Source organism: Paramormyrops kingsleyae, chromosome 19 (assembly GCF_048594095.1).
Source record: "Paramormyrops kingsleyae isolate MSU_618 chromosome 19, PKINGS_0.4, whole genome shotgun sequence".
Classification (NCBI taxonomy): Eukaryota; Metazoa; Chordata; class Actinopteri; order Osteoglossiformes; family Mormyridae; genus Paramormyrops; species Paramormyrops kingsleyae.
In genome coordinates this window covers 3,185,075-3,205,112 of record NC_132815.1, presented here as the reverse complement: position 1 = coordinate 3,205,112, position 20,038 = coordinate 3,185,075, and the positions used below count along the sequence as shown (strand labels likewise).

At 49.6% G+C, this 20,038-nt stretch overlaps 1 protein-coding gene across 2 annotated transcripts in view; it reads left to right on the top strand.

Moving 5' to 3' along the window:
- Window positions 1–20,038, top strand: part of LOC111843002 (transcription regulator protein BACH2) — a 75,847-nt gene that overhangs the window by 9,817 nt on the left and 45,992 nt on the right. The window contains exon 1 of one of the 2 annotated variants that reach the window (XM_072702872.1): window positions 3,197–3,321. The exons of the other annotated variant lie outside the window; for it this stretch is intronic. The gene's annotated coding sequence lies outside the window, so the exon portion shown is untranslated. Of the gene's footprint in view, window positions 1–3,196; window positions 3,322–20,038 lie in introns of those variants that run through there. 2 annotated transcript variants of the gene reach the window in all.

The following is a 20,038-nucleotide window of genomic DNA, read 5'->3' as shown; positions in this document are numbered from 1 at the left end:
AATATTTTTTTTTTACCTTGAGAAAAAAAATGTCAGACTATATATTTTATGTTGTGCATAAAGTGTTTTTTCTCTCGTGGGGAGGTTTGAGCAGAGATGTGTCCCCTTCATACTCAGATTGATATTTCATTTTAAAAAGCTTCACAACCGAAAGGCTTAACCATGACCCCGAACCCGTCACTTTCATTCAGACGCCTGCTAACGACGCCTCGCGATTGTCATTGTGATCATTGTTTTTCAGTAGCCTGCAGATCCGTAACGTGGGGAGCTTTTCCTTGCAAAGGGAAACTGCTTTCTCTCACAATTTCGGGTCCTCTTTTTTAGTCATCAGAGTTCCATTTTGTGGTTTTACACTGCAGTTGTTGATCTGCACTGTAATCCTTTTCTCTATTAAAGGCGTGTTCGGAGAATCTGCACAACTTGACAAACCACTACAAGTTGGAAGCACAATGCTAGACATATGTGTGACAATATAAGAGAGAGAATAAGTATGTATAAAATGTTGAATTTTTAACCGATAAACTAAATCAAACTCTTTTATCCTTTCACTCACTACTTTCCATATTAAATGATGTCATGAATTTTTGATATTAGTTTGTGAAATGTTTAATTGCTGTTCCAGAATAGTGTTTCAATATCAGGATAATTCAGTTTTTGTAGAAGAAAGTCTCATGATTCCACAATACATTCAAATATTGAATGACTGAAGTCATTTTTGCCATAAAAAATAGTTATAAATCATAGAATGAGATGACTTTTTGACCGCGTGAACATCAGATATATGTCTTGAAATGCTGCAAATCCTTCGGCCTTCTCTAGTATGGCTGCAGCACCGGGCGCTGACCGTTTCGTCCAAAGACAAAGGGACGGTTGGTGGCTGTGGTCCCCAGCAAGGCTCTGATGCTGGAGGCTTTTATCTGCTCGTTTGAATGGTTCTTATCGCCCGATAGTGCAGTGTGAACAGGAGCTTGATGACGGGTCATATTCGCCGGGTCGACCCTCCACGTGTGCTCGGGCTCCACTGCGTGAAACGATAAGTGCAGATGGCCGTAAATACGTGCCATTTCCATGCAGTCGCCAGCCTTTCCGCCAGACAATGGCGGGCATATCTCGGATCTCGAAAAAAGTAGGTTAAAGCAAATTAATGCGCTGCTTCGTGCAGTCAGACAGAGCGGCCGTGAATCCACCGGAGCCGTTCCCGAGTCCCGCTCTCGCTTTGATGCTTTAATGGATCCGTGGTGAACGGCGTCGCGGTGCCAGCTGAGGAAAGTCGATTTGTTGTTAAGCAGAAGAGAGGCGTTGATTTATTCTACAGAACTGGATGTTTACCGGCCTGCGTTGGCTGGTGCTCGCCTGCGATGATGCAATGTTGCTGGACTGGATGGGAACTGTTTGACTCTTCTCTTCCCAGCAAACACAGCAGGGGTGTGAGAGAGGCTTTGTTTGAAATCGGAGTCGGGCATTAATAGCACGTTAAATGTTCTTAAATTAACGATGCGATTGTGTGATGTTATTTGATATAATTCCTTCAAATAGCGGAGTTATTTGCCAAATGAGATGTAGAACACTTTTTCTAAATCATCTTTAATTCTGTAATGGAGATAAATTGTATATCCAAGAAACAAAAACTACTGGAAGTCGATTTTGTGGTGAAGCGTGATTTTTACTCAGACTGCAGATTTAAAATATATCAGCACAAGTAGCCGCCATTTCTTCTTTCTGGCATGATGTCAAATGTCAGACGCGGTTACAGCTGTGAAACATGTCAGTTGTAAAAATGCGACGGCATAGTAAACCCATGTAGCTGAAGCAGTGCAAGCTCCCAGGGAGATTTGCAATTATCAGTTATACAAGCTATGTTCTCTGAAATTTTTACTGTAAAGTTATGAATGAAGCAGTTTTCGTTGTGGATTCACTGCCTGCCCTTCATAATAGTGACAATAGTAAAGTAGTAATATTTTTCATACAGTAAATTGCATGCTGCATATGCTTCCATACTATAGTACAGAGATGTTCACTGACTGTACGCATCTCTGCTTTTATGCATGAAGTAACTTGCATGTTGTTTTCTGCAGTGTGTAAGTGTGATGCTAAAGTTGCAGATAAGAAAGAATGATATGATGGTATGGATAGCAGTTTGTTCCTTCTCTGAGTCAGTATTTAGCCCGGAGGAATGCAGTCAGTATGGGTCCCACCAATAACTGGACAGCTAATAACAGTGGCAATATATGAATCATGTGAAAATGTGTGTTTTTGATTTTGTAAATCACGAGCTACTTAGGATAATGTAATTTCATTTCGGGCCCTGGTTAGCGTGCTGTGGCCCTGATTTATCATACTGGGACACAGACCGCACTAGTTTGCTGTTCAGTATGAGTCTGGGTAGAGCTGCCCCCCCCCCCCCCCCCCCGATTAACCTTAAGTTAGACCAGGGGATCTCAAACTTTTTTGGATCAAAGGTCTGTTTCAGACTTTGAACAAAAGTCAGAGGTCCGGAACAATTTTCAATCTTCAATTTTCCACATGTGGTTTACACGTAGTGAGTAAACATTGACAGAGCCCGAATGGACACTCCTTCCCTTTTGGGGCCTTCACACAGCGATGCCCAGTACATGTGTGCTGCTGGTGACGCTGTGGCAATGGGCCGTGGAAAAGCCCACCAAGCAAAGTACTTCACACCGGCAGACTTGGAGCACCAACGTTTCTCTATTGCGATTGTAAACGTTACTCGGCACTTTTAAATAAGCTGGCATTTTAAAACCTGATGGGTGATTGGGGAGAGCCAAGGAGGGAGGGGGCGTGTGTTTGTGTCCTCATGCCATCATATTTCACTTCTGGCTGTATTTGTGGCTCACACAGAGTGTACAGGTTCTGCTCGACGAGACAACCGAATGGTATTGAATCAAATATATGTCTGCGTGTTTTTTCTGGAGGTTGAACAGTTAGGGATTGTCTTAGCAGTTAAGCTGTCTCTGAAAGGGCAGATCTGCCTCGACCATGATGAGCTAAAGTTCTGTTTTGAAACGTAATTGAAATGATTATTTAAAGTTTATCGCTTAAAGTTCATTGGAAATACTTTGGCGGCTGATGTTTGAGGTGAGTGTAGGCGGGACTGAGCTGGGGGGGGGGGGCACATGGGAGAGAAGCCACAGTGAGAGTGGGGGGGGCGTTTTGCTGGGGGCTGCCTGCGCCTTGCGTGTCGATGCTGTGAAAGGTCCTTCCTGTGCGCCTCCACTCCGCCGGCGCGACACTCTGAGCACCACAGCCGCGTGACACTGTCGCCACCCAGACACTCCCAACGCCCTCGCCGCCTACAGCACGGTGAGTGTCCATCGCCCCCCCAGGACACCTGGGGGTTTCACTCCCACGTTTCTTTTTGTTTTGTTTTTCTACACGTTTCATTCAGAGGCGTGGCATCCGTATGAGCTGTTTCTTAAGTGATAAACGAAAACAAAACCTCGAGTGTGGTATTTTTAACATCCCTAAGTTGTGGGGGGGGGTGGGGGTGGTGGTGGTATCATTTATAGTTAGAGATTTTAGACCCATCGCATGCTGTCTGGAATAGGCGGCAGCTGTGTGCGGACTGTCAGTGCAGACACGGTGTGGACGCTGTCTGGCAGTCAGGGTTTGGGGTCTCTGGTCGGTGGGCTGGGCAGCGTTTCCGTTTTCGCCTCGCTCTTCCTCACGCTCGCCCGCTGAAAATATGCCGCAGGTTATAAATAACTGCAGGTTTTGCCCAGTCGGTCCATTAATTACTTTTGACCCAGTTGTGGAGCCTTCAGTGCTGCCGGTGATCTGAGCCATACATCATTAACCAGCTGGGGACAGCTGGTAAGAAAGGGGGTCAGTCTTCTAACTGGTCTGGCCTACAATTCCCACGTTTTGGAGCCAGACGGATACGCGAGACGAGTAGGCGAGCGGCACACGGGGCGGAACCGGAGGGACCCGCGGGCACCGTGCCAGGCAGGACTGGATGCTGAAGTGTCGCTTTGACAAAGGTATGCGTGTGTCTCAGTCCGTAGCAGAGCATTGATGCTTTCAGTCGCATTCTTGACATCTCGAGATGGATGACTCTGGGAAGGAGGCCATTTCTCTGCTCATCAGTTGCTGAAATCATGAAATCCATCATGAAGTTCGGCTTTCTGTTGTTTTTCTGATCTGTAGTTGGGGGGACGGTATATTCGTCACGCACAGGCGCAGAATTAAAAAAACAAAAACAAAACATTTTTTAGTTGAAAACTTGCCGTTTATAACAAACTGCCAGAGGAAATAATGCTTCCTTTTCTGACTTCCTCTGCAGGTGCCTAAAAATTGAATATAAAAATTAATTAATTCTGTTTTTCAAATGCAAATACATCTTGTTAGACATTGATGTATTAAATCCTGCTATATAAATAATTCTTAATGTATCAGAGCTCGGAGGAAGTGTGAGGATATCATTACTCTGACAGAAAAGGTGCTCAAAGAAATTTGCATGTTTTTTAATCATTATTTTTGAATTGTTTTAAAAATTATTTTACTTTTTAGGTTTTGAAGTCCATTATGGTTTGGTAGTCATGAATTTGTTTGGGTGTTATTCTCTCTGGGTGCTGATGGCTAAATGGGCCCCAGCACAATGAGCATTTAGCCCGAGCCATGCTGAAGCCAGTGTGAGGTGTAGATATCGACAGCAACATGTGAAGGTTCAAAATTCGAAAAAACTTTATTGTCTCTGACAAAGTGACAGAAATTACTCATAGACACATTTCATGTATAACGCAACAAGTCATAAAAACAACCGAGAGAACATTGCAGGAGCAGTAAAAATATGTATTTTGAATGGTTTGTGATGCCATTGGTAGAGGGAATAAATGACTTTTGGAATGTAATCTCCCTGGCCAGAGGAACTCTGTAACGTTGCCCTGATGAAGGGGGTGAAATGAGTCCTGTGTTTGCCGCTAGGCGTGCCATGTGACACCCCTCTGACGAGGCCACATATCTGACAGTGGGGGCCCACTCCCTCGCCCCCTGCCATCAGTCACTCGGGTGAACGCCCCCCCTGTTTTGTCGCCGTAGCATGTGACCCAGAGCTGTGGGCGTCGCAGCGAAAGTGGTACCGCGCGTCAAGGTGACGTGATGAAAGGCGGCATTATACGGGCCACCCAGGTGCCGTGCTGCACACACTCGCTCTCACCAGTGGGTGATGCTCTACCCAAGAAACATCTGGAATGTCTGAGGCCTCGTTAGTGCGACGGAGAGAAAGTGTCTGTTTATTTGGCAGAGCCTTGCTGTTCACCAGAACTGCGTGTGCGGGTGACCGTCCAATCACCTGTGAGTGCCATTCCACGATCTGAACAAAAATATTACAATTTAGGGTTCAGGGTTTTTTTTTTTTTACGTTTTGAACCTTTGAGAAAGAGAAGCTTAGCTTTGAAACAAGCTTCTGATACGACATGAGTGTAAACTTTTCCTGAGACTGATGTGCTTCCAATGCATGGAGACTAAAACGTCCTGAGTGAAATGGGATCCGGCTCGTGTTCAGGGATTCTTGGTTTGTGGGTGAGACTTAAAAGTTATTTTAATCACACCCTCAGTGGGAATCACAAGTCAGATGCACAGGTTGGGGCCTTTGGCTAATTCCTCAAAGATGGGTTTCTTTGTAGGTCTATCTTGGTCGACCCCGGTCTGTCTTTAAAAACACTGACTGATGTGTAGAGAACCAGGTGCAGTCATTTTTTATAGTCATCAACTTTTAATGATGTCTGAAAGCAGAATTTTCCACACAAACTTCTCAAAAAAACATGAAGGAATCTGTAGCATTTAAGGAGATCGAAGCCAGCATTCCCCTTATCAGCAGTGCGGCCCTCACAGGCTGTTTCAAATAATCATAAAATTAACGATTCTTTCAAGCGACGTTAGTGGGATTTTTATTGTGTTTGTTTGCAGCTCAGGAAGTCGCAGTCAGCAGGCGAGCTGAGGAGGTGCCAGACGAAAGCGCTGCTTCTGCTCTCTCCTGGGCACCTTCCAGGCGAACCGGCATAGCTCGTTTGCCGTTATGGTGCCCCGTTCATGTTCTTCATGTTTATCTGCATTCATGCTACCTGCCGTAAGATACTGTGTTCTGTTCTGGTTTTATAGAAAGCCTAATGTTTAAAGCACCGAGCCTTCGACACAGGAATTGAGGTATTATTTTAAGTGCATCTGCGTCCTGCTTTCAAAGTGTCTTGAAGTTTGAAGTGTCGTCCTGCTATTTTGAGCGTGTGGCATCAAATCGTTTAGGGTTCAATTCACGGTGAGAGAAACCCACAAGTCTGGAGCGTGGAAAAGTGGGATGTACCAAACAGACGGGTGGCCCCGGAAAAGTGGGATGTACCAAACATAGGGGTGGCCCCGGAAAAACAGAATGTACCAAACAGAGCAGTGGTCCTGGAAAAGCTACGTGTACCAAGCCAAAGGGAGGCCTTGGAAAAGCCCACCAAGCAAAGGGGTGGCCCGTTTGAAAGCCCACTATGTGAAAATGCGGGGCATACCAAGCAAAGGGGTGGCCCGTTTGAGAGCCCATTATGTGCAAAAGCGGGGCGTACCAAGCAAAGGGGTGGCCCGTTTGAAAGCCCACTATGTGAAAAAGCGGGGCGTACCAAGCAAAGGGGTGGCCCGTTTGAGAGCCCACTATGTGAAAAAGCGGGGCGTACCAAACAAAGGGGTGGCCCGTTTGAAAGCCCACTATGTGGAAAAGCGGGGCGTACCAAACAAAGGGGTGGCCCGTTTGAAAGCCCACTATGTGGAAAAGCGGGGCATACCAAACAAAGGGGTGGCCCGTTTGAGAGCCCATTAAGTGCAAAAGCGGGGCATACGAAGCAAAGGGGTGGCCCATTTGAGAGCCCACTATGTGGAAAAGTGGGGCGTACCAAACAAAGGGGTGGCCCGTTTGAGAGCCCATTGTGTGGAAAAGTGGGGCGTACCAAACAAAGGGGTGGCCCGTTTGAGAGCCCATTGTGTGGAAAATCGTGATGCACCAAGCAGAGGGGTGGCCAATTTGAAAGCCCACTATGTGGAAAGGCGTAATGTACCAAGCAGAGGGGTGGCCAGTTCGGGGAGTTGCATGCCAGCCTTCCGTGATCCAGTAAGACATTGTGAGGAGGGTCTGTCTCCACCCTCTGCCTCCAGTCTCCCAAGTTCCCCCCCCATAACAAATTCTCTGCTACATTCTTCTATGGTTACAGTCAGAGGGTCTGGGCCTGCTTGACGCTGAAGCCTCCCTCCGAGGTTATTACCTGGCAGTCCATGGCAGCTTGTGATGGAGCAGCAGTGGGACTGGGGGTGGGGCCATCAGTCGGCCATTAAGGGCTGACCTGCCGGCCGGGGTTAGCGGGTGCTTGCGTGTAGCCACCACCCCGGCACTAGGGGCCGAGGTCCCGCCGTACTTACGAGACCAGATAGGGAGCAGATGGCAGACTGGGACACCCATGCAGACCTCTGTGGAACCACACATATGGCGAACGGCTAAGGAGTGTTTTAAAGGGGGCCTTGGCCAAGCCACCACCTTACAGTACGCCGAGCGCTGCCAGGGCGGCCGTGTGCCCACCAGGCTGAGCCCTTGCCGGTCACTGACTGGGGTTTAGGTACCTGCGCAGTGGGCACTGCCAGGGCGGCCGTGTGCCCCACCAGGCTGAGCCCTTGCCGGTCACTGACTGGGATTTAGGTACCTGCGCAGTGGGCACTGCCAGGGCGGCCGTGTGCCCACCAGGCTGAGCCCTTGCCGGTCACTGACTGGGGTTTAGGTACCTGCGCAGTGGGCACTGCCAGGGCGGCCGTGTGCCCCACCAGGCTGAGCCCTTGCCGGTCACTGACTGGGGTTTAGGTACCTGCGCAGTGGGCACTGCCAGGGCGGCCGTGTGCCCACCAGGCTGAGCCCTTGACGGTCACTGATTGGGGTTTAGGTACCTGCGCAGTGGGCACTGCCAGGACGGCCGTGTGCCCCACCAGGCTGAGCCCTTGCCGGTCACTGGCTGGGGTTTAGGTACCTGCGCAGTGGGCACTGCCAGGGCGGCCGTGTGCCCCACCAGGCTGAGCCCTTGCCGGTAACTGACTGGGGTTTAGGTACCTGCGCAGTGGGCACTGCCAGGGCGGCCGTGTGCCCCACCAGGCTGAGCCCTTGCCGGTAACTGACTGGGGTTTAGGTACCTGCGCAGTGGGCACTGCCAGGGCGGCCGTGTGCCCCACCAGGCTGAGCCCTTGCCGGTCACTGACTGGGGTTTAGGTACCTGCGCAGTGGGCACTGCCAGGGCGGCCGTGTGCCCCACTAGGCTGAGCCCTTGCCGGTCACTGACTGGGGTTTAGGTACCTGCGCAGTGGGCACTGCCAGGGCGGCCGTGTGCCCACCAGGCTGAGCCCTTGCCGGTCACTGACTGGGGTTTAGGTACCTGCGCAGTGGGCACTGCCAGGGCGGCCGTGTGCCCACCAGGCTGAGCCCTTGCCGGTCACTGACTGGGGTTTAGTTGCCTGCTCAGTGGGCACTGCCAGGGCGGCCGTGTGCCCACCAGGCTGAGCCCTTGCCGGTCACTGACTGGGATTTAGGTACCTGCGCAGTGGGCACTGCCAGGGCGGCCGTGTGCCCCACCAGGCTGAGCCCTTGCCTGTCACTGACTGGGGTTTAGGTACCTGCGCAGTGGGCACTGCCAGGGCGGCCGTGTGCCCACCAGGCTGAGCCCTTGCCGGTCACTGACTGGGATTTAGTTGCCTGCACAGTGGGCACTGCCAGGGCGGCTGTGTGGCCCGTGCTGTGGCCGCTGACACCTTCTGCTGTGGCGTACCCCCGTCCTCGGCTGATCTAGCCTTCATTAAGTGCCACTCTTTCCCCCCTCTCCCCGCTGATCCCACACCATGCCGCTTGCAGGCTCCTTCCTCTCCAAAAGCGTATCCTCTCAGTAGCCGAGGACCCGTTTCATTCACCCGCCGCTTACGGACGTTTATTTTTAGCGTAATCTGTGAGGCCCCGCCCCCCATCTCCCTCCTGGGAGGGCCTCCGACTTATGGCTTCCTGGGTGGCAGGGGGTGTGGACAGGGGGGGCGGGGTTTGTTGAGTCATGTGCTTGGCATGGGGGGATGGTGGTGCCAGATGGCAGAGAATGGGCACTGTGTGCGTATCTGTGTGTGAGTGTGTTTGTCTGTGTGTGTGTGGGTTTTGTATATATGACATTCTGGGGACCCTCAATGTGAAAATGTGATAAAAACCTCTTATATTGACGCTATGAAGACCATTGTCTTGGTCCCCACATGGGGAAACTCAGTTTTATAAAAATCTGTGACTGCAATTAAAAAGCTAAAAATGTCTAAAGCTTCTGCTTCCAGAAGACAGTTTTGCCACTGTGAAGGTGCCTGTTGTTGGGATTAGGGTTATGCCCACAGAAGTGAATGGGGAGTCCCCACAAAGATATAAATACAAACGTGTGTGTGTGAGAGAGAGAGAGAGAGTGCCTGAGAGGGTGTGAGAGTATCTGTGAGGGTGTGAGCGAGTGTGGAGAGAGCTGGTGTCATAGTGCTTGCGCACCAACGCTCCCGGCCTAGCTGTGTATAAGGTGACATCTCTCAAATGGTCTGGGGCTGGATATATGTTCAAGTTTATTTTAGCACCTTGCTGGCAGGACTAGGAAGGCGGGATGTGCAGGGAGATCCTTAACGGTCGCCAGTGAACAGCAGGACGGCCCCGAAGCCTATGGCGGCCCGGCGGAGCGGAAGTGAGCGCGCCCGTGCAGTTAGGCCCCTACTAGTGTGCTTTTTACACTTTCTCTGCACTAAAGGGTTATCCACCCTACCCACTAGCACAGCAGGCTGGAGTTTTCAGCAAGTCTTCCTAAGCATTTGGTCATTCAGGCTAATAATTTCCACAGTTTCCATGTCATTGGTGCTTTTCCCACTTAGTAAGGCTTAAAAAAAAGATTTCAGGCCTGTTCCTTGCGTGTCCTGCCAGGATCGGAGCTGAACACCTTTGGCTTAGTCTCATAACATGAGGAAGTCCTGGTTTAACTGCCCCGTGGACGGCGTCCAAAATGCTGCTCAAGGCTACTTCTGCTTTATTATGTAACGTTGACCTCACATGTCTGTTGGACATGATCACTACACATGATGTAACCCAATAGACCCTGTATGTTGAAACACAGATGACCTCTGAACGGCCGTGAAATACAGTATATTATACATTCAAGACCATCCTTTCCTGCCTCATATAATTGCTAAAGCTGATGTTCTCATCCTTGTCCAGCCTAGATCTGTTTTCCAGAAGCGATCACATTGTTCTTCTCATTTTTCTATAGTAGTTCAGGTTTCTTGTGGTCACTCGTCTTTTTTCCGTCTGAAACGTTTGGATGTACAGAGATGTTCAGGATGTGGGAAAGGGCTGAGGGATGTGCAAACCATGTGGCTGCACAGCTGGACAGCTCACACTGCTTTGTCTAATGGTCTTTCTTGGTAGAGTTTGGTTTCCTGGGGGAATTTCGACTGTCTGACCAGGTTGTGCTGCAGCCACATTTCACACCATATGCACCTAAACCCCTGAGACCTGCACTCTAGGTGGCTGCCCCTGTGGAGAGCATGTGCAGTGGCGTAGCCATGTTTGAGGCTCTGAAATCTCGTTTGAGTAGCTGATGTCTCATTTGAGGAACTGAAGCTGTTTCTGAGGTGTTGAAGTCACATTGGAGGAGCCAAAGTCACGTTTGAGGTGCAGACGCTGCGTTTGAGGTGCTTAAGTCCTGTTTCAAGTGCTGAAGTCCTGTTTGAGGTGCTGAAATCACATTTGAACAGCTAAAATTGTGTTTGAGGTGCTGAAGTCTCGTTTGAGGAGCTGAAGTCATATTTGTGGAGCTGAGGCTGTGTTTGAGGTGCTGAAGCTGTGTTTGAGGTGCTGAAGCTGTGTTTGAGGTGCTGAAGCTGTGGTTGAGGTGCTGAAGTCACATCTGAGGTGCTGAAGTCACATCTGAGGTGCTGAAGTCACATCTGAGGTGCTGAAGCTGTGTTTGAGGTGCTGAAGCTGTGGTTGAGGTGCTGAAGTCACATTTGAGGTGCTGAAGCTGTGTTTGAGGTGCTGAAGCTGTGGTTGAGGTGCTGAAGCTGTGGTTGAGGTGCTGAAGCTGTGGTTGAGGTGCTGAAGTCGCGTTTGAGGTGCTGAAGCTGTGTTTGAGGTGCTGAAGTCACATTTGAAAAGCTGAAGTTGTGTTTGCGGTGCTGAAGCCGCATTTGAGGCGCTGAACTTGTGATGAGGCACTGAAGGTGTTTGAGGTGCTGAAACTGAAGCCATGTTTTAGGTGCTGAAGTCACATTTGAGGTGCTGAAGTGGTATTCACTGCGAGTCCAAACCTCATCCTGAAAGCCAGGCTCACAGCTGATGTTCACTCAGTCCCATAGCTCATTACAGAAAAGCATGAGTTCTCCCTGCAGAAATCAGAAAGGCGTAGATCTCCTTCGAAGGCCATAGACCATCTCTGCTCCCTGGGAGCTGATGGAGGGCGTATGGCTGGGGTGATGGTATAGCTGGCTGCCGATAGCAGGAGCCACGCTGTGCAGTTTCGCAGTGTGTACTTGTCCCTGTTACCATGGTGCCAGAGTAGCTACAGTGTTCAGTCAAACAGCCTGAATAATATCATGACAAAGGCTGCTTCTATATGCTTTTAGATTACACCTATTACACCTGTTGCTTTAGTAAAGCTCTCCTTTTCATTTTTTTTGGTGTTCCATGTGAATTGGACCTGTTTTGTATTTGAAAGAACATGTTGGAGAGGTTAGACTTTTAGAGCTCCAAGATCTGCTGAAATTCTGCTTCTGGTGGTGCTTTTGCCAAAGGATCATTTAGTCCATCTACTGTCCACCCGCCGCAGAGTACAAGCCAGGGTTAATGTCCTAAGGTTATAGCCGGAACGAGTGGAGTGCTGTTTGAATGTGAGCTGGTGTTAAACACCAAGACGGATTTCTCATCATGGTAGCATATCGCAGAGGCTCACCGATTGCAGAGATGTAGGGTTTCTGAGAATACAACGGCGAAATTGGGGACCCGCAGCTTTCAGCGGCTGCCATTCCGAGTGCGAGGAAGAACGGCGGCAACCTTAACCTCCACCTCAGACGCTCAGTCCTCGTAACCCTTCCTCTGCAGGTTAAGCTGTCTCGGTTCCCTAGTATAAAGTAGTCTCAGGGAAATGATTGCTGACTACCAGCTCAGTATGGAGACACGTAATGAGACTACCAATCAAGGAGAAATTTCTTCTTTTATGAGAAAATGCTTAAATTATTATTTAAAATGTTATTTTTAGTCATCAAAGTCCTTAACTACAATTTTTTGCTGGAATGAAATGTAAAAAAATATTTTTGGGTGGTCTAGCGCAGGTGTGCCAAGCTCCACATTTTTGGGTTTCCCCTCATTTAACACACCTGATTCAACTCCTTGTGCTAATTACCACTCAGCTCTTGAGCTGAATCATTTATGGTGGAACAGGGAAAGAGCTAAGCTACACAGGGCTCCGGCCCCCCAGGACTGGAATTGGGCACCCCTGGTCTAGCGCAAACTGAAAGTCAAATAAAATTAAACAATGGAACCTTCACTAGTCGTGTATCTTTCATAGGTTGTCAAAGACTTTGAGATTTATTTTCTCTTATGGATGTGTTTAATACGAGAAGATTATAACAAGAGGCTTTGTGAAGGAGTGCTGAGCAGGGTATTTGATGTGAAAATAGGGTTAATTACCCCAGGAGAGCAGTAATCACTAGAGGGCTTGCAGCGGCAGAGTATCACTGAAAGGAAGCCTCCTGTTGTTACCTGGTGTATCGCTCACAGGAAGCCTCCCGCATGTTACCCGGTGTATCGCTCACAGGAAGCCTCCCAATTGTTACCCGGTGTATCGCTCACAGGAAGCCTCCCAATTGTTACCCGGTGTATCGCTCACAGGAAGCCTCCCGCTTGTTACCCGGTGTATCGCTCACAGGAAGCCTCCCGCTTGTTACCCGGTGTATCGCTCACAGGAAGCCTCCCGCTTGTTACCCGGTGTATCGCTCACAGGAAGCCTCCCGCTTGTTACCCGGTGTATCGCTCACAGGAAGCCTCCCGCTTGTTACCCGGTGTATCGCTCACAGGAAGCCTCCCGCTTGTTACCCGGTGTATCGCTCACAGGAAGCCTCCCGATTGTTACCCGGTGTATCGCTCACAGGAAGCCTCCAGCTTGTTAACCGGTGTATTGCTCACAGGAAGCCTACCGCTTGTTACCCGGTGTGTCGCTCGCAGGAAGCCTCCCGCTTGTTACTCGGTGTATCGCTCACCGGAAGCCCCCCTCTTGTTACACGGTATATCGCTCACAGGAAGATTCCTACTTGTTACCCGGTGTATCGCTCACAGGAAGCTTCCCGCTTGTTACCTGGTGTATCACTCACAGGAAGCCTCCCACTTGCTACCAGGTGTGTCGCTCACAGGAAGCCTCCCGTTTGTTACCTGGTGTGTCGCTCACAGGAAGCCTCCCGCTTGTTACCTCGTGTATCACTCACAGGAAGCCTCCCGCTTGTTACCTGGTGTATATTCAGTAAGGTAATTGCGTTATAAGAATTTGATTGTATATTTTTATCACATTGTTTGCCTTCCTTGGTTACCAATCACAGCCGACATCAGCTAGTCCTGATTAAAATCCTGCTGCTTGCCAGTGGTCCCCGTGTTCTCAGTGCCTGTCTCTAAAATTTCATTATAGCAGTCTCTGTTGGCTTCAGCTCTAGTTCCTGCCTTGTGGTGGGAGGGGCTTTTGTCACTATGACAACCTCACATCTCAGAAATAGTCTTCCGGTGATACTAGTACTACTAGAAGATTTGTGAATGGAGTGCGATAGCCTTATTTTTACCCCTTATCAGTACCTGCATATTCTCATCACATATGCCTGACTGCCAAATAAATGGATAAAAATAGTCGTAGTTAATGATAGTTTATTCATGTTTCTTGTTACACTAGCAAGTAATTCTTTGAACTGAAAACAGAAGAAAGTAAGATTATGAATTATATGCAGAGAAGCTGCTATTGTGTATTTTACATCTCTAATAATTCAAAAAAGCTGAAATATATATAGTTGGCAAATGCCTGTTGTACTTTTAAGCTAAAAATGGAAAATATTTTTGGAATTGTCTACCATGCATTCTTGAAGTTGGAAATTGGGTCCAGAATGCTCAGACCACTGCCCGCAGTGTTCCTTACATCGTCTTGGTGACCTCTTACGTTTTTTTTTTACTCTGCAATCGTGTTGAAATCCAGAGTTTTGTTTTCCCAATGTGTTCCTGTCGCTTACTGGAGGGGGGCCTGCCCTTGGGGGGGGGGGGGGGGTTCCTTATTATGTAAGTAAAACCTTTTGTTGTTTTTGTCCAATTTTGAATTGGTGCCTTGGATTTTAGGTCGCTGGATCTCCATGGATACAGTTATGTGCCATGTCAGGAATCTTTCGACTTTAGATAGCTCCCCGAATTCATTACCATTGCTAATGCCTAGATTCGCATCAGCTCTGACCTGTGGCTTTCAAGTAACTTTGCTTCAGCGTTGCGGCTGGTGATTTTAATCGCAAGTCTCTGATAGTGATGTTTAGTTTAGTTTTTTTTTTTTTTTTTGGATTTCCCAGGGTTGGTCCTCAAAGCTTAGGTAGGATTTGGGTGCTTCTGGGAGAAACAGGTAGATGTCTGAAGGCTAGAAATGTATATGGCTTATGTGTTGGTTTCTGTTCCATTTCATAAACCGCAAAATGCCATTTGGTGTGTGTTGTTGAATGATATAATGAGCCCCTTGTAATGCAGAAGCAATATAGAAGTATATTGATTTTTACAGACAGCAGTAGGGAAGCGGTTTTTGCATTCAGCCATATTTTCCTGTTCTGGCAAATGTTTTTGGTTTTTTACATTTTTTTTTGCTTTGTGTGGGCATGATTGTCAAGCAGTCCTCTGGAAAATGTCATTCAGGGCTTGACAGCTGTTTTCCGCTGAGTGGTGAGGCTGTCCTCTTTTACACGGAGAGCCCACGTACACCAGGTCAGAACCCCTAGTTTGCTGCTGCCAGCATATTTTTCTCTTTTACAGCGATGGACTTGCTGTAATTGTGATTGCACTGGAAAGCGTGACGCAGCTGATCTGCATTAGCGCGTTATTTCGCCTTTCTCGGAGTGCGCGAAAGGTCCAGGCCACGGCGCTGATTCTGGTTCACGGCAGAAATGCGGCTCGTTCAAGCCTGCTGATCTGCAGCTGGGAAAGACGGCCGTGCGGTCATGTGACTGAGATAAGCAGCAGCCCCGCCTACAGGGCCTGACCTTGGAGCACCGTGTCCCCCCTGGGGACTCCCATAATGACCGAGCCCCCGCTGTCGAGCTGCTCGCCCTTGCAGCCTGGAACTGGCCCTCCTCCTCTTCATCTTCTGTAATCCAAACACCAAGCAGTAAGCCCCCGGTGATCCCTGTGAGCGTATGGAGAGAGGCGCCTCGTGCCCCCGCTCTCCGGAAACCCTGGGCAGGTGGCCCCGGGGCCTGATCCTGCCCTGGATGGGGGGCTGTGTGAAGCAGGCGTGCTCACCTGCAGCTTTACTGTCAGCACCAGCACCGGAACCATCTGTATTAATGGCTGCAGCCTGCATGCCCCAAACAGCCCCCCCCCCCCCCCCAGTGGGGAACGGGGGTACTGCGGTGAGCAGCCGGTGCAGAGGTAGCTGCTTCCTGGCATGTGGAAGCACATATGGAAACACTGAGCCCTGCAGACTCCAGGAGTCCCCTCAGTCCCCCCTCCCCCCCCAAAGGCATACGGGGGATGAGGTGGAGTCTTGGAATGCACCCCGAGCCGGCACTTATTTACTGGCTGAACTCACTGAACCCATCCGGGACTGAGTCAGCGGCTTCATACCAGCCCTCCCCAAGTGTGACGCTGGAGTCTCTCTCTCGCTCCTTCCCTCGCTCTCTCTTGTACTCTCACTCATTCTCCACTGCACACTGCATCTGAGGCCATGCCTCCCGTCTTCCCCTAGCCTGGCTTTAGCCCCCCTAGCCTGGCTTTAGCCCCCCTAGCCTGACTTTAGCCCCCCTAGCCTGGCTTTAGCCCCCCTCCCCAGTGGTGCGTCCCAGGCGGGCCCCGGCCCCTGATGCATGTGGGCGCGCCTCCTTGCACATGGAAAAAGAGGCGCGCTGGTTTCCGGCATCGACTCGCCCACTGCTGCTGTTTGTGCTCCGCGTCGTACACGCCCACACGCTCATCTCGGCGGCGGCGGCGAGCACATTTGACAAATAAAGCGTAAATAAACACGCCAATCTCCACTTTGTTCTGTGTCACACGTTTTCTCTTACATCTCATCAGATTGTCAGTGCTGATTTATTTAAAAAAAAAAAAAAACAAAAAAAAACAAAAATCGCACACTGACTCATTTGTGGAGGTTCGGGTGGGATCAGACACGGAGCATCACTGGGAGCCATTTCAGCCTCGCCTGAAGGCCTGTCCTGGATGTCAGCATGTTGCTTTGTGAACGAGCTTGTTATGCGCGGGACCTTGTTAATTTTGAGGTACTTCCGCACTGCAGACATTTCGCATGCTAACGATATAGCTGATCCATCTTCACGTGGTATCGAATATCGGCACCGACTCATTGTCATTAGTATGAGTGCAATAGTACTGGTATCGGTATCGATGCACCAATTGGTTCCGAGAGCTGCACCCTTGGACGGCAGGCTCCGCTTTGGGCCCCGGGGCCTTTCGTGGGGGCCCAGGCCTCCTTACCTCGTTACCTTAGCGGAGCCAGGTATTTTTGAGGCACCAGAGGTTTGATGGGCTTACCTTTGCATTTATATAAACACAATTAAAATAAACACAGTTTTCTGGTTCTCTAGCAATTTTGGCCATACCTTAAATAAACAGAAATTGGCCTTGATACTTTTAATGGTTTTGTGTATTTTCTGTGTTACATAGATATATGTGCTTACATATAGTATTGTGCGGAAGTCTTAGGCAGTTAAAGAAAATGTTTAAGACTTTCTGGGTAGCAAGTGTCTATTTGCTCAGGAAGAAAACAAATTTTAGGATCGGAACATATGCAGATTATAAAAATGAAGAATTATTTCTGTTCTCCAAAAAATATTGATATCTTGCTACATTGCTGAATGAACACCTCATCCATTCCATGTATTTGTAAAATTTCACAATCAGCTCAATCAACCACCTGACTTGCTAACTCAATGAGGTATCAATTGTCCAAACAAGGTGAGGTAATGTTTTACTCAGAAAATGCATGGATGTTTTGGACAGTTGCAGCAAATATTGGGGTGACTTTAGGTTTTGAAATGGCTAAGCTGACACACTTTGACATACATAATATAGTTTTACACCAACATGAAAATCATTTTAACATTTTCTTTGACTCCCTAAGACTTTTGTACAGTGCTGTACATGTGTAGATACATATTTGCGGTGGACGGCTGTCAAGGCTTTCGCCGAATCCTCTCTGTTCCGCTGCGGTATGTTTCATTGCCGTATGCATATGGCAGAGTGAATTCCATGTGAGGTTGCCGGGAGCGACCATCTCGGAGTCGATTATCCGTTATTATGCAGAGCTGCGATAGCACGCCTCGCGCACCCTGATCATCCACAGAAACCTGTGCGGCTGCGTGGTAAGCAGTTGGTCCTCAGGCTCTGTGCTAACTTGGCACCACGAAGCAGTGAAAGCGCGCAGGGAGAGGCGTGTTATGCGATTGGAGGGCGGCCGAGGCCACAGCTTCGTTGCCGCGACTTGCCGCCTGGGGCTAATCTCTGCTTCCTTTCAATTCCCAGTCAGCCTCGGGTACTATGATGATTGTCTGGAATTTGTTTAGGAAGGTGGGATTGAGCGGGGCAGGCAGAACTTGTGGCACGCCAGAGGTGCACGGGCTGAATATGTGACCGACGGAATGTTCCGGAACGTCAGGCCCATAACCAGGTGACAAGTAACTATTTTTTTTTCTCTTTAACATTTTAAGAGGCAAAATGGATTGCAAGCCAGCCTGTGTACAGGCCCAGGCCTTCAGGTTAATGGCTGACCTTCGCTCCAGGAAACGTGTGGTAGCGAAGCCGTTGAACACAGAGTTCCTGTTTGACACATGTTTCCACCATCGCTGGGAGCAGGCAGCAGGTTTTCGGTGTCTCTGCCCGCCCCACCCCCCTTTATAAGAAATACAGATGTGATGATGTGTCTCACACTTTAGATACACGAATGATACTGGTGAAAATGAGGCCAGGCCACTTCATACGGACGTTGCTGACTGAGCCAAGCCGCTCAGTGGGATCTGCATCGTAAGAGGTGGCTGTTAATCGTACCAGCTACAGCTGAAATGCTGAAGTTCCTGGATGAGTTCCTTACCAGCGAGTGCCAGTAAATGTCCCAGCATGTAGGGAAGTATGAGGAAAATGCACGTCTTTGCTAGTGTGCGACAAATGACGCATGAAGAGTATCTGGGAACACGTTGGTCTCAGGGTGGGCAAAAGGACCACGTGACAGGTTTTCCTTTGTGTGCCTGCATGCATGCATGTGTGTGTGTGTGTGTGTGTGTGCGCTTGTGTGTCAGCTGGCCAAACCCCATAATCTTCGTCGGTAAAGCCTCATGCAGCGAAATGCGGCGATGGTGGCCTGCATTACATGCACCGCATATCAGCAAAGAACAAGCATTATTGCAGAGCTGCAGTAGCAGTGAATACTGCGCTGTATTTCAACACGTGGCCCTCCTGGGATGTTTATGTAGTAGGTGCATATTTATCTGAGCCAGCAGGAGGCGCCCATCAGCCTGCCGCTCTCCGGCGTGTGCCTCACGTGTCCGGCGAGGGCCGTTCTTATCCTGACTGGGCCCTGGTGCTCACACTCACGCCGCGAGACGCTTGCTGGGTATTTTTAGTCACGGCAAGAGGCTGACTGGCCAACCGCCCACAGACACGGCACCTGGCTGTGAAAAAGAGCCTGGGATTGGGGGGGGTGCCCCAAGCAAGGAGCAGGGGCATGGCGGGATCACGGGGCCAGGCATGGGGGGGGGGGGGGGGCACGTGTGGAGGCAGGTCTCCAAGCATTGAGTCTCCCGCAGCTCCTGTGTCTCCCAGCACAGTTTTCAGCCCCCACCCCCCCCCGTCTGTCCTCTTCGGTTGGATGGATGATGCAACACGTTGCAGTTCTCTGAAAGCTGCAGGCCCCGTCTCATCGATGCAGAGCTCTGTGCTCTCTCTCTCTATCTCTCTCTTCTCCTCCTCTCCCTCTCTCTCTGTCCCCCCGCCTTCGCTCTCCACCCCCCTCCCTCCCTCCCTCTCTCTCTTTGTCCGTCTCTCTCTCTCTTTCCCTCGCATGCCCTTTCTCCTCCGCATGCTGCCTTCACACCGAAAGGTTGTGACCTCACTCTGGCCATAGCCAGGGGGGGAGGGAGGGGGGGGTTGTTGCCCATGCACCGCCTGCTGAACGTGTCATGCGCTGCACGGCAAGGATGCAGTGAGCTTATGCGACGACAAGCTCCCTGGCGAACGTGAATGGAGACGAGGCGCCTGTCTGTCATGTTTGGCTCGCAGCTTCCCAGCCCGCCGCTCTGAAGTTAGCGACGCCGCTGACGATTTTCCTTAATGGAAATACTGAGACTCACTGACAGCCCACGTTTCCACTTCATTTTGTCAAGCTAATAAAATGTTACAGTGTGATTCAGATTTTCCACATATAAAGGAGTTCAGCAGATGAGCTTCATCATTTTTTCGTGACTAATTTATGCACAAAATGGTATGACACCATCTTAAATAGTTTTAATGCATCCATAGCACGCTGGCTGTCGGTGACAATGGAAAATCATCTGGCTGTTTAATAAGGGTGGTTTATGTCAGGGAGGGGAGCCCTTTTCCCTGTTCTGCATTTTAAAAAGGAATCGAGTGCATGTTTCACAGCATCCTGGGTCATTTCATAATTTTTCGTGGAAATTGAAAGTGCCTGGCAGTTGTTGTAGCGCAGAGCAGCTCGCTGACAGCTTAGTGTCTGGTCAGTAGGGCGCCGTGATACTCACCCGGCCTCCGAACAGGCCAAGGGCAAAGCGG